Genomic DNA, 14,559 nt, shown 5'->3' on the forward strand with positions numbered 1-14,559 from the left:
GATTTTTAAAGAATCATGACACTTGTTGCGAACATTTTCTTTTGATAACACCTCACAATCACACTTAAAAATTACATTTTTGTCCTCAGAGGGATAATTACAAGATCAACATTACACAAAACATTATATCCCTGTTTTATGATTGGTTTTGCTTTTCCAATATTAATGATTTTTAGTACCCTTTTTAGAAAGGAGAAAAAAGAACATTGGAATATTTTAGAGTGATTTTTATAATTCCTGATTTAATTCTGTTGAAGTTCCTCCATTAGTTAAAGATGGAAATTGTCCTCACTGTTTTTGTCAAGATACATAATTTATTTCATCATTAGTTCCAAATTGTCATCCATTTACCAAGCCTAGAAAAAAATTGTTTAAAAGAAATGTTTGACATTTGAGATTATTCGGAGAAAAAGAGACATTTAACAATATGTGTGTCTTCTAAAGGAGATTATGCAGATAGTTAGGGAACAAAACAGTAAAGCCCTTTCAGATTTTTACACTTTTTAATCTTGAGAAACTTCCTTGACATTGGAAATTATTCCTGCTGTTGATTATAAGAACTTTACCTAAAATGCATAGCTATCTTTAAAACAGGTTACCTTTATATTGACCAGATGAAAATTCAAATCTCCACCTCATTGTCTTTAACTGTAAATACACTTTCAGTGGCAAACCACATAAACTGAGAATATACACCTCATGAGAAATGAAGGTCTAAAACACATTCACCCCATAAGCTTTCAACTATGACAGGATTAAATATTGTTTTCTTTAAATCGATTTTATGTATTCCTGCTGTTTTTACTGAATCCTTCAGTTTGGACTTTGGTTATCTTACCCTTTGCTTGAAAGAAGTTCACTGCTAGAATATTAGAAGATGGGAGGGGGGGGATGCACCATTGTTCCAATGTAATAGATATTGTTTTAGAATATTTGTCCTTGTGTTTAAAATAAAAGATATATTAATAAGTGCCCCATTCAAGACTTTCGTCTCCAACACTAAGAAGCTTGTTTTCATTTGATGAAAACTATTAATGCTAAAACAAAAATTGTTTTGAATTCATTTATAAGGGATATGCACCTACCTCTTTAGTTAAAATCAGTGATCCATTAAGGCTTTCTAGCTTTTTTCCAAGCTGTAAGCATACTGAGTATTTAAGCATGAATCAGAGTGAAGGTAGGGGGTAGGTTTAGCTAAATAAAAGATTGTTTGATATCTTGGGGTTCTTTGAAGAGTTTTATAGGCTTAGAGTTCACAGTTTGAATGAAGGACATTTTTTTAAACTTTTATATATAGAAGTTTGTTAACCTGCATTTCAATTATGGAATAATTAATTAATTACACTAATTACTTCACTAAAATTTTTACACTGTGAGCAACCTAAGTTTAACTCATAAATTAGTGATAGATTTGATGTTGAAATAATTAAAATTGTCTTAGGGTGTCAATAATTCTTATTTTTCAGCATTGAATGTTCACTTTACATGAAAAATATTCAGGTGTCTGTTCTGAAATATTAGTTTAGTATTTATCAATGTTTCTAAACATTAAACTACCAAACTAATGCACCTAAAAAGACCAGATATCTACGTTTTTCATTGTTTTGGCTTTGGGAATTTGTAAATATTGGCACTTAAAGAAAATGAAAGAGTTTAAATAAATTTTTATGAAGAAAGTTGATTCTTCTGTTAGAAAATAAAAATTAAAGCACAGGGAAGAGTAAATGGCAAAAGATGCGATCCACCTCTGGAGATTTTGCTTTTTAAAAAGTATTTTAATATAATCAACATAAGCCAAAAATTGTAAAAATTGAAGAAAGAAAAAAATATTGTTCTTTACTGAATTTCTACTACCTGTTTTTAAAAGCTCTTATTCTTAAAAAAAAAAAAAACCCTCTTATTCTTTATAAGAGCTTACTAAGAATACTTAAGTAAGTCTTCAAACACATAAAGCAAATACAATGAATCTTGCAGACTTCTGTGAAATAATTTTAACAACAACAACAAAAAAATAGAAGGCAAAGAGAGTTATACTAGTTCCCGCATTGACACAATCGATGAGAAGTAGAAAATTTACTCTCATTCTGCTCAGTATGTTTTCCTTTTTGAGCAAAACTCTCTGCTATAGTAATTTTCTTTTTAAGGATAACCGAGATTAAGATGCTGAACTTTCCATTGGCTTATTACTTAATCATGATAGTGACTTAGGATTTTAATAAAATGATACCTTTGAAATATTTTTCAATCTTTATTAACTATAAACTGTTGTGTGGTCTGTACAAATGACTTAGAATAAAGAAATAAGTCCTATATAATAGGTCTGGATTATTTGAGTTGCTTTGCTTGATTTTGTTATTTATTATCATCTACAGAAGCTGAAACAGGGCATTTTATTATAGTTTTCTATAATAGAGCATATTTTAATATCATAAATGACTTACCATGAATTATAAAATCAAAATCAAATCCCAAAATCTTTGACTTTTCTGCAATTTCTGATGTTAAGGTGATCGCTACAATATGTTAAAGCAAAATATTTCTTTACTCTTCTTGCCCTTAGACTATATTGTGTAGTTGAATTTTATTACATGGATGTATAAGTAAGAAGATTTTTTCATAAATTATAATATAATATATATTATCACTAAAAGTATCACTAATACTGATAGTCCATGTAAAAATTACAAAATCTGCCTGAGCTTAGTTTTATTCTTATTGTATTTTAGTCCACAAATAGAAATATAGTTGGATGTATCTAAAATTAATCTTCAAGATACTGACAACATTGACAGGGAAAATTAAAATTCTTCTATATTAAAGCAATGTTGTTCTTAAACTCTAATTATCTTAATTTAATACTATTTTAATAAATCTTAAATGTCTAATTGATTGTTTCAAGTCAAAAACTTCCATAAAATTAAATGATTCACAAAACTTAGAATTCTTACAATATTAAAGACAATGTTTGAATTCTATTTCATTTAGCTATGTAACTTAAAGATATTTCTTAAAAATACACTTAAATAAATATTAGTGTGATAATTAGCATTTGAGTTAATGAAAAATTACTCAACAAATTGCAATGCTAGAAGACAAAAGAATTCCTATTCTTTCTTTAAATTTAAATTACTAAAATAAAGGATTCATTGTTCATATTGAAGTGTTGCAAGACTCATTTTAATTTTAAATTGAGAAACTTAAAAATACCATTGTAATTTTTTTCATAAATGAATATTCTTTGGTATCAAACTGTGAAAAATACTTATTTAGGCCATGTTTTCAAATGCAAACTGAGATGGATTGCTTCATATTTAAAGAAGTCCTAAGGCACAGACAGAATATTATAATTTATAAGATAATATATATTTAATATTAATATTTGTAATATGAGCAGTTAAAATCTTTAGCTTTTAAAGTGTGAGAATATTTTACAATCAACAAAGTAAGTAAGGTTGTATGAAATAAATCTTTTCAAACATTTTGTTGGGCTGGAATTAAATGACCTCACTGTCATTGTATCTTCCTTTGGAACACGTAATGAATAGATAGATCTACAAAGTAAAAATTTGAATTGAAAACACATTATTACTTGAGCCAAAGACTTTTCTGATTAATTTAGTTTACTGATTTGGAGCCCATTAAACAAGGAGAAAAGTTGGTTGTTTTCAAAGTACTGAATTGAGGATTATCATTATTTTGAGGAGACCACCCTACTACTATAGGGCAATGTAATCAGAATGTTGAATTAAGTCAAGCTCCAGTCTGAAAAGAATAAACTGTATTTGTCTGTAACTGTTCTTAATGAGAATCCTGAAAATATTTCATTATTCCTAATTAAATTAAGAGGCGTTGAACACTTAACTATGGGCCCACATTCATATTCAAAGATATATTATCAGCAAAATCATCAGAAATGGTGCATTGGGTCCTGATTTCAACCTGCATTTTTTTTTTCAAATGAAAAATAGGCTTCTTAGCTTTACAAACACTAACTCTGTATACCATTCTGAAATTTTACAATGTCATTGGCTATGTACTACCAATAGAAACCTGCTTAAGCCAACATGTTAATTAAACGTTAATTTATAAATATTTATACTGGTTTTATGTTAATATGAAGTTCAATTATATTGGCCTTATCTATATAAATAATGGATGTGCAGCCTATCAATAAGTGTATCTCAGAAGCAGTGCGTAACATTCCAAGCATGTTTATAGGCAAGCATTGTTTGGCATTTTCATCTACGTCCACAATCAGAGCATGGTGGGGCATAAGAGACCTGCCTTCCAGGTATTTTCAGCATCAGAGGTGATGCAGCCAAATCCTTAGCACAATGCCAGGCACACAGTAAGCCGTGCAGAAGTGGAAGGAGTTATTAGCAGTGTTACTAGAAGGTTGCTCTTGGTAACAGGACCACTCACACAAAGTCCAAAGGGAGCTCACTCACTCACACACATCTTCAAAGTAACTCCTCACACCCATCACACGTTTCATCACGATAATGTGCACTGCTATTTAGGCTTACACTTAGCATAAGGGGAAAAGCTTGGTGCAGGGTGAGTGCACTTCTCATAAAATACATGTAGATGGCTTGGGACATGACTCTAGCAGAGAGTACACATAGCAACAAACCAAAGCCTGTGTCTTCACACGCTCCACAGCTATATTTACACATATCGGCAACAAGAAGGAATTGTGCAAATTGAACAAACTGCGTAGTCATCCTTTACCCTTCTCCCTGATTTGCTCCGTCTCGCTCTCTCTAGTAAAATGGTCAGGGGACTCTGGTAGACACGCAGGCAAAGGGTATCAGGCCACACAGTCTATTTGGTGCCCTTTCTGATACAATTGCTGTCAATGGCAGTGCAGGGCGAAGAGATGGGGCGTGTGTGTGATCTGATGAGTCTGGCTCAATGGGGGCTGCTTCTGCAGGCAGCTAAATTAAAAACCTCCCTGCAATTTTGATCTTAATCACCCCCTCTGAGGCTGTAATTGGTGATGGTCACTTAACTCTTTCTCCCCTTCTAAATTCAAATGTGCAGTGTCCCTTTATACCGTGTGTTTTTTAGATCCCTCCAAAAGGATTCAAATGGCATGGGGTACATAGGCTTGCCAGCACGGTATTAAGACGGAAGGGTTTCAACTCCATCAGATCTCAATAGTCTAATGCATTTTTCCCTTTCTTTAGAGTTAGAGAATGGCAGTAACATCTTTAAAACAAAAGTGACATACCTTTTGGCTTTTTCAAATGTTGATGCGAAAAGCCCACATTTATAAAAGAGCAAAGGATTGTATTGGGTACATTAGACCTATAGTCTGTGAAATTGATGAAGTCCTTTGGAAATTGAAAAACACTCTAAGAAGCATTTAGAACTGGAGATCAAGCTAGAAAAAATCTAATTATAAAAAAATTCCAAGTGTAGGAAAATCTAGTGACACTCTACAAATGCTCAAAGAAACCAAAGCAAGGCTCTCTGACAGCTAAGAGTGCTTGTTGTATTGGTGTTTCCTTTTCTACATTTCTTTTTTAACACAGAGTCATAAATTATTGGAAGTTACAGACAAACTAGGATGATTATAGAAGATACCTAAATTCTGATGCAGTCTGAAAGGTGATGGTAGGGGCAAGGTGGAGGATTAGCTGAGTTTAATAAGCATATTTACTGAGCTGTTAGCAGGCCTGGGAGATGTGCACACACGCCGATGAGGCTCCTTGCCTGCTCATAAGGAGCTCGCTGTCTCTGGGGAACAGAGTGGACAGTCAGAGGGACAGATTACTCAAATCTAGATGGAAGCACGCGATAACAGAAACATGCACAAATACACAGGAGGGAGGCAGCACGGGCCGCGAAGAAGGCCGCGAGGGGCAGAGGCGTCCGTATTTCAGCCAGTAAAGGCACCTGAGAAATGAAACGAGGCCTCTCTCACACCACGGTGCTTTAATTGATACAACTGAGACTTGTAAAGTCATCTTCGCGACCGAAAGGATGACCTCCGCCAAGACTGGGCCGGCCGGTGAATGGCGCGTGGTGGCCTGGGTGTGTCGGGAAACCCCAGCGGTTTTCTCAGGCTTGGACCCCGGCCCCAATGTCAGGAGGCATCTGGGTTAAAAGGGGAAAAAGAGAGAAATGCGGTTGGAAGAAAGAGACTGATTCCCTGCCCAGCAGAACAAGCCTCTCTGTCCGAGCGGGTTCACAGAATATCTGACAAGCATATGGTGAATGTTGAACCTCAGCTGACTCTGCTTCTGGGAGAGAACAGAAAGAGGGAGTCGTTTTCCAATTCATTTTGAAGACAGTCCTATGTCGCACTTAAAAAACAGACCAATCCAATGGCAGGGGAAGTTAGAAACCGTCTCCAGACCTGCGCTGGGAGCTCTGCGCTGTCCCTGCAGTGGGGTAGCTAGGGATCATCCTACCCCGAGCAGCCACTGACTTTGTGGGACAGCAGTGTGACATGTACCTACCCAGTGGGTCCACAGTGTGAGTTTAAAACATCCATACTGTTCCCTACTTTCTCTGGCCGTACAGACTAAGAACTGTGTGAGCCTAAGATATTTACAAATTCACACCAGGATCTGAAGGATCTCCTCGTCCCCTGGTTTGTGAACATTAGAGTTGGAAAAAATCCAGACAGATCCATCTTTTATTTCATCAGGAGAGGGGGAAACTGAGGCCTTAGGAGAAGTAACTTGCTCACGTCAGTAACTCATGACCAGTGAAGGGGAGATAGGAACCCACGTGGCTGAGATCTTTGTTCAGTACTTTTTCTACAACGTGAAAGAATCTGTTGTCCTTCTGCTTCTGGCTCATAAGACATTCATTTAGCCTACTCAGAGCCAGACACTCTCAAGAGATAGGACAGTGAACCTGTTGTAATTCCAGTCCTCGAAGAACCATTACAGCCTTTGGGAGTGACAGAGAAATGATGAGAAATTGCAGTGGAGTAGATAGCTGAACTTGGCACTGGCTGGGTCCTGAATAGGCAAAGAATAAGACTGAGGGCAGGAGAAGGCGGCAGCAGAAGATGAGATGGTTAGATCACATCACTGACTCAGTGGACATGAGTTTGAGCAAACTCCAGGAGATGGTGAAAGACAGGGCAGCCTGGTGAGCTGCAGTCCATGAGATCGCAGAGAGTCAGACACGACTTAGTGACCAAACAACAAAAGAGCTGTGTCAGTTATCACTTCTCATTTCCCAGTTTCTATCCCTTCCTCCACCAGATATTGTGCCTGGAATATCTTCAACTGTTCCTCATGTGGTGCTAGGAATCCCTAAGTGATCCAAGCAAGAGATGAACACACATTCAGCATCAAACAAGAGACACAGGAAAGTAGGTGCAGACACAACCTGTCCTATTTGAGAAAAGACTCGAGCCTAGAAGCCAGCTATAGATCGCTCAGCAACATGGATAAATACTGATCATGGCTTTGCATGTGCTTAGTCATGGAGCGAGCTGCAAAGACATCTGAGAGCAAATTGTATAGACTGGGTGACGTAGCGCGTTGGTGTCTGGCTTTCTTCTCCTCACCCTGGGTCTTGTGCTCTGCGAAGTTGTGGGAAATGCAGGATAACAGCTGCAGGGGCTCACAGACCCTGAGCAAGACAGATCTTTGCTCTTCATCCCACCGTGGAGCACACACTTGAGATTATTGATGCCAAGTACTTTCCTTCTGGAATTTTAAACGTCCTCCCACTGAGCAGGAAATCATATACCATCCAGGGTTCTGATGCCAGCAGCATGAGTTTCCTGCAGCTTTGCAGGAGACATATGGAAGAGGTGTTACCTCTTTTGTAAGTTGCCAGCCCAAATGCATGAGCCATTTCTTCCTTAGAAGATATGTGCTTCTTTTCCAAAGGATTTTCTTTATAGCAATCATCTTGCAGGGCCTGGTGGCAAGTCAGTAAGTTGGCTACAAGGTTCCCTGAGAGAAAGACGTAGAAGGCGGTTATCCGGTAGAACAATCCAGATGCGACCATTTTCTTCCAGATTGGCAACAGATTATGTATATCCAACTCCCCTGCCCTTGCTGGAATGAGAGGTAAGGGGGCCCTAACTCCTGGTAGAAGACTCTCTTACCCACATGAGATGTCCTGAAAGTGAGGTGTGAAGAGATGAGGCTGTGAGCAAATAGAAAATTTAACGTAGGAAACGCCAGAGATGGGGGCTTCGGTCCACAGCTGCACTCCAGTGTTCCCTGTGGCTTGACTGAAGCTCCATCTGCCAGCCAGGAATGGGTTGTGATGAGTGTTATTGCCATAAGATTTTTCTAGAAGGGTGGAGGAATTATTGATGGGAGTCTCCACATGACTATAGAACCTCTAGATGTAGGGTCTAAGAAGACCCTGCTATTTTTTTGTTCACTGCTGCGTTCCCAGAGAGAAGAGCGGCCAGGCATCCCCCACCGCATCCAGGAGGCACGCAGCCCAGGATCAGGGACACCTCTCTACGTCTGCCCTAACGACCGCATTGGCCTCGTGCATGCAGGAGTTACAAGGGGAGCAGCCAATAGATCGAACACAGAATAAGAATCGGGCCATTATATGATGTTCACCACAAGCCAGTCTCCTTCTTAAGCACCTTTATTTACTTTAACTTCACATGAACAGTATGAGGCAGGTACTGTCATTAGTTCCATTTTTGCCAAGGAGACTACTAAGGCAAAGAGAAGTGACTAAGCTGCCAAGAACACACAGCTAATCATTGACAGGTCTTAGATTACCAATCTAGCAATATACATGGCATCAATACATTCTTTTCTTAAAACTGACAGGCTCTCTGTGGACAGGAAGGGGTCCAGACCTTCTAGAGAAAAATTCTAGTGGGAAACAGATGATCATAGTGCTTTCCCCAACTTGAAGAACAGTGGATGATGATGACTCCCTCAAAGTCTTCTTTATACATACCTCCAATTCCTTGGATGATGGTTGGGGGTGATTTCTCTACCCCTCTCTCTCTCTCTCTCTCCTCCTTACTTCTGGACTTTCACACCACTATAATAAACAGTATAGCGTACTTCAAGGTAAAGATGATGGACCTATTAGAAGCATCCATTCCCATTAATGGACAATAAAGGGAATTTTTTAAAGGAAAAAAACTACAAGTACAAGAAAAATGGAAGTTATCGCACTAACATCAACATTTTCAAAAATGTAAGGCAGAGGGGGAAAAAGCTGACACAGGAAAACAGAATTCTAACCTTGCACTAGAAAAGCAGACTACTGACCCAGTTCATCCCAGGCATCCCAAGAGGCCCAAGAATTGGTGCTATCATATAAATCTAGAAACAGTCATGAATAAGAGATGCTAACAAAAAGTGAGAGAAATAAAAGTGTGTTTTGCAAAACCCTCAGATTCCCAAATCATCATTTCTTCTCCTCCACCATGGTAGAAGATGAGAGTGAAAGTGAAAGTCGATCAGTCATGTCTGACTCTTTGCGACCCCATGAACTATACAGTCCATGGAATTCTCCAGGCCAGAGTACTGGAGTGGGTAGCCTTTCCCTTCTCCATGGGATCTTCCTGACCCAGGAATCGAACCGGTGTCTCCTGCATTGCAGGCGGATTCTTTACCAACTGAGCTATGAGGGAAGCCCAGAAGATGAGAACGCCAATCTTTTTTTTCAGTATCCATTTACTTATTTTTCTTGCCTGGAAAGTCCCATGGACAGGGGAGCCTGGTGGGCTACAGTCCATGGGGTCACAAAGAGTCGGGCACAGCTGAGCACGTTTGTTTATTTAGCAGCACCAGGTCAGCCATGGGATCGGTAGCTGTGGTGCACAGGCTTTCTATTTGCAATGTGAGGGCTTAATTGCCCTGTGTGTGGGATCTTAGTTCTCCAACCAGGAGTCAAACCCACGTCCTCTGCATTGGAAAGTGGATTCTTAACCATGAACCACCAGAGACGTCTGGAGAACAATCTTTGAAGAAAGCAAAAAAAAAAAAAAAAGGTCTTTGAGCTGGGAGACTACGAGGTATATCTGAGGGTGGGTATCACACGCAAACCAGGGGGGTTCCAACACTGTCTGCTGGGGGAGCCCACAGCCCCTCATGCCCCACGGTCCCATAATGCAGGCAGTTTGACTTTCAGGCAAGAGGTTAAAAGACCTTTTCCCAAAGATTACTGCCTTCTCCCCAAAGGAAAGTCTGAAAGATGCTAACATTGGAGAGTCCCCAGCTAAACGGCCAAGATACACCACGCAACAGTCCGGCTCCCAGGTGGCAAGCTCAGGCAGCTTTTAAAATGCCTTTCTCTTGAACAAGAAGACAGGGAAATAGTGACACCAGGAAAGTCTCTCACATGAAAGACAGGAATGAGAACACAAAAGCAGAAAAGCAATTTGGAGGACAGAAAAGATCAAATAATACCCCTCAAAAATAGGAGAAATGATGCAATTAGAAGTGATTTTTTTGAAAGTTAGGAGCAAAATAAAATGAAATCCTCTCAGACATTACTTTTTTTTAAATGGAACATTTAGAAAACTAACAGAGAAAAACTATTAGAAATAAAGTATAATAGCAGAAATAAAAACATTAAAATAGAAGTGTTAGGAGTTAAAGCTGACAAAATCTATAAGAATAAAGCAGAGGGACAAAAAGAAAATATGTGAACAAGATCTACCTATGACCTTTCATATCTCATTTCAGAAGTTCCAGGATAAGCAAGCAGAGAAATGGGAAGGAAGGAAATCATCAAAGAAGTAATTCAAGAGATTTTTTTTCCCCCAGAGCTGAAAGATATAGATTTCCAGATGGAAAGATCCCACTGAATGTCAAATGTAATGGATGAAAGATCCACACAGGCACATCACTGTGAAAGTTCAGAATTCTGGTGACACAGATAAGATCCTACCACCTGTAGATGGAAGACAGCTGGGCATATAGATCCAACCAGTCCATCCTAAAGGAAATCAACCCTGAATATTCACTGGGAGGACTGATGCTGAAACTGAAGCTCCAATACTTTGGCCACCTGATGAGAAGAACCTACTCATTGAAAGACCCAGATGCTGGCAAAGATTGAAGGCAGGAGGAGAAGGAGATGACAAAGAATGAGATGGTTGGATGGCATCACTGACTCAATGGACCTGAGTTTGAGCAAACTCTGGGAATAGTGAAGGACAGGGAAGCCTGGCATGCTGCAGTCCATGGGATCACAAAGAGTTGGACATGACTTAGCTACTGAACAACAACATAGAATCAGGAATCAGAGGGCTTTGAGCTTCCTAATAGTAATACTAGAAGTTAGAAGTCGATAGAATAATGTCTTCAACAATGGAGTAAGGGAAAAAATGACATCCTAAAATGCTATTTCTAGCAAAACTAAAAAAACATGAAAATGAATACAAACATTTTCAGACATACTGTGTCACAAAAATAAATAAATAAATAAATTTTCCTCCTATGCTCTGTCTGAGGAAGTTACTAAAGGACGCACACCACAAAAACAAGGAAATAAATCAAGGAAGAGGAAGGTGTAGGAGAGAGAAAACAAGATCTAACACAGGAGAACAAAAAGAAGCTCCAAGGTCACAATTAAATGGTGGCAGAATGGCAACTGAGCCCTTGGTGAAGGTGGCACCCAGACCGGACAAAGCAGCTCTAGGCAGGATGAAGGCAGCTCCAGGAGGAAGGATAAAATTAATAGAATACACACTATACCATATATTGGCATCTTTATAAGTCTCCAATGTTTTTCTTACCAGTCAGAGTAAAACCCTAAAACCCTCTTACGTGGATCCACCACTGGTCAGCAAAAAGTGCTTTGAAGTGAGAGAGACCTGAGTTCAAACCCTGTAAATCTGCATTCAGATCTGCACTTTGCAAAGACAAGTAGCTTCTTGCAAATAATGGAGACAATAATCTGGGTTCACAAACAACTTTGCCTAAAACCACAAGGTACATTTTATTTTCTGAAGCAAGAAAAGCACTGGACCATTTTCATTGACCATATGAAATCATGAGATAAATGTGTACTTGTGGGCAGGAAAGATTAATACAAGGAGGTAGCTAGATCAGGGCACAGTAAGGGGTTCCAACAGTTAAGAAGACAGTAACAATGATTCAGTTTAAAACTGGAACTAGGAAGGCATCTGTCTACTTGGAGGCAGGGGAGGCTGAGCCTAGGAGGGCTCCAATAGTGATATATATCAAATAAGAGAAGGTCTCATCCTTGTGATGTCAGACAGCTGTTTGCCATTTCCCCTGAAAGCAGCGGGAAATTGGCTTCAACTGCAAAGATCCGAGTTAGACATAAGGGAAAAATTCCTGACAGTAGGGGTTGTTAAACAATGGAACAAGTTAGCAATAACAGTTGTGGAGAATGGGCTTCCCAGGGCGCTTTGGACATTGCACCCCATTTGTCTGGAAGGTTTTGATATAACCTTGCTTATTGAAGGATCCTTTCCAGTTCTCTGGTTCTTAATTAGTTCAGCATGTTTTTACGTTAATAGCATTATAATCCTGATCACAACTGATTAAAAGACAAAAATCAATTTCCCACTCAAATCCCCCAAACAAGAAGGTGTTCTGCTCCCCAGTATACAAGAACTGGGATGGTCTGCACATTTTCATTTGTATGTTTTTAATTTCCTTAGGGAAGTTTTAAAACTGAGATTTCCATAAACCAAAGTTTAGCCCAAGAATACATTGAATTATAAACTGGTGGAAATGCTGAATAGAGATGTATAATGGAAACATTAACAGGGCTTTAGCAGTGATGGCAATAGCATGTCACTACAATGCAAGGAAATCGTGTTAAAGTAACTGCTATTGTAGATAAGGGGGTGCCGCTCTTAATAATGGATTTTTCATGCATTACTTCTACGCTTTTAACATTTTTTCCATCATGAATAGTGACCTTGGAATAATACTAAGAACCGTATTTTGTATTTAACCTAAATACCAAATTTAAAGACTCAAATAGATAATACAAAGGACTTGATTCCATGCTGCTGAAGATTGTGCAAGGTCGTAGAAAGCATCTACAAACTCATATGTAATGGAAGTAAACCTTTTTTATTGAAAATATGCAATGCATAACTACTGTCTTCCAACAAAGCCAGTGATATTTCATGGAAAGGAAAAAAATGAAACTGAACTGATAAGTAGATATCATTTTGGTACAAAAACAGATGGAAGGAGCTTCAGCCATCCCTTCGACAATTCCTACAGTCCCTCCAAAGTCACCCTAAAAATGTTTAAAAAGCAAATATGGTATATTTGCAATCACAGCTTCCGGTGAATTCACTTAATGCTTCTTCCAACCAAATTCCTAAGACCTTCCTCCATCTAAATTCTAGAACTACAATGTGTGTGAAGGAAAACAAATGAAATAAATTGTGTATGCATTTATTCTGGTCCTAGGAAAAACTAAAATGGATTTATTTAAAATTTGTCGACTCAAACCATATCCTTTAAAATACTCAGCCCTCTTCTCTCCCAGCATCTCAGCCCTCCTCTGTGACTGGCATACTCACGTCGCCTCCATTTTTCTTGGTCTGTCCCTGCCCTGATTCTGCTCACCCCACTTCATGTTCTTGTCTCTTTCTCTTGGGATCAGGATGCCAAACAGCTGTCCTGATAAATTCGCTGATCTGGGGGGAAACAGGTAGGTAAGAAGAGGGACACATGCTCTGAACCAGACTGCCTGATGTTAAATACCAACAGCTCCGCCTCCATCTGTGAGCCTTTGGACAGTATATTTAACCTCCTCATGCTTGCTTGGCCTCCTCTATAAGATGGAGATGCTGATAATACCTCTCTCTTAGGGTTACTGGAGGAGTAAATGAATTAATACACATAAGCAATGTTAATTGGAGAAGGAAATGGAAACTCACTCCAGTACTCTCGCCTAGAGAATTCCAATGACAGAGGAGCCTGGCGTGCTACAGTCCACAGGATCGCAAAGAGTTGGACACGACTATGCGACTAACTTTCAATGTTAATACAGAAAGTGAAGAGGAACTAAAGAGCCTCTTGATGACAGTGAAAGAAGAGAGTGAAAAGCCTGGCTTAAAACTCAGCATTCAAAACACTAAGACCATGGCATCTGGTCCCATCACTTCATCACTTCATGGCATATAGATGGGCAAACAATGGAAACAGTGACAGACTATTTTCTTGGGCTTCAAAAGTCACTGTTGGTGGTGACTGCAGCCATGGACACTTGCTCCTAGGAAGACACTCACTCCTAGGAAAAAACACTAGGAAGAAACACTCCTAGGAAAAGACACTTGCTCCTGGGAAGAAAAGCTATGATCAACCTAGACAGCATATTAAAAAGCAGAGACATCATTTTGCCAAAAAGGTCTATATGCTACGGTTTTTCCAGTAGTCATGTATGGATTAGTAGTCCATACATGAAAATAGTAGTCCATACATGGAAATCCATGTATGGATTTCCAGTAGTCATGAGAGTCGGACTATAGAGAAGGTTGAGCACCAAAGGATTGACCCTTTCAAACTTTGGTGTTGGAGAAGACTCTTAAGAGTCCCTTGGACTGCAAGGAGGTCAAACCTAAAGGAAATCAGTCCTGAATATTCATTGGAAGGA

Source organism: Cervus elaphus, chromosome 13 (genome assembly GCF_910594005.1).
Source record: "Cervus elaphus chromosome 13, mCerEla1.1, whole genome shotgun sequence".
Lineage (NCBI taxonomy): Eukaryota > Metazoa > Chordata > Mammalia > Artiodactyla > Cervidae > Cervus > Cervus elaphus.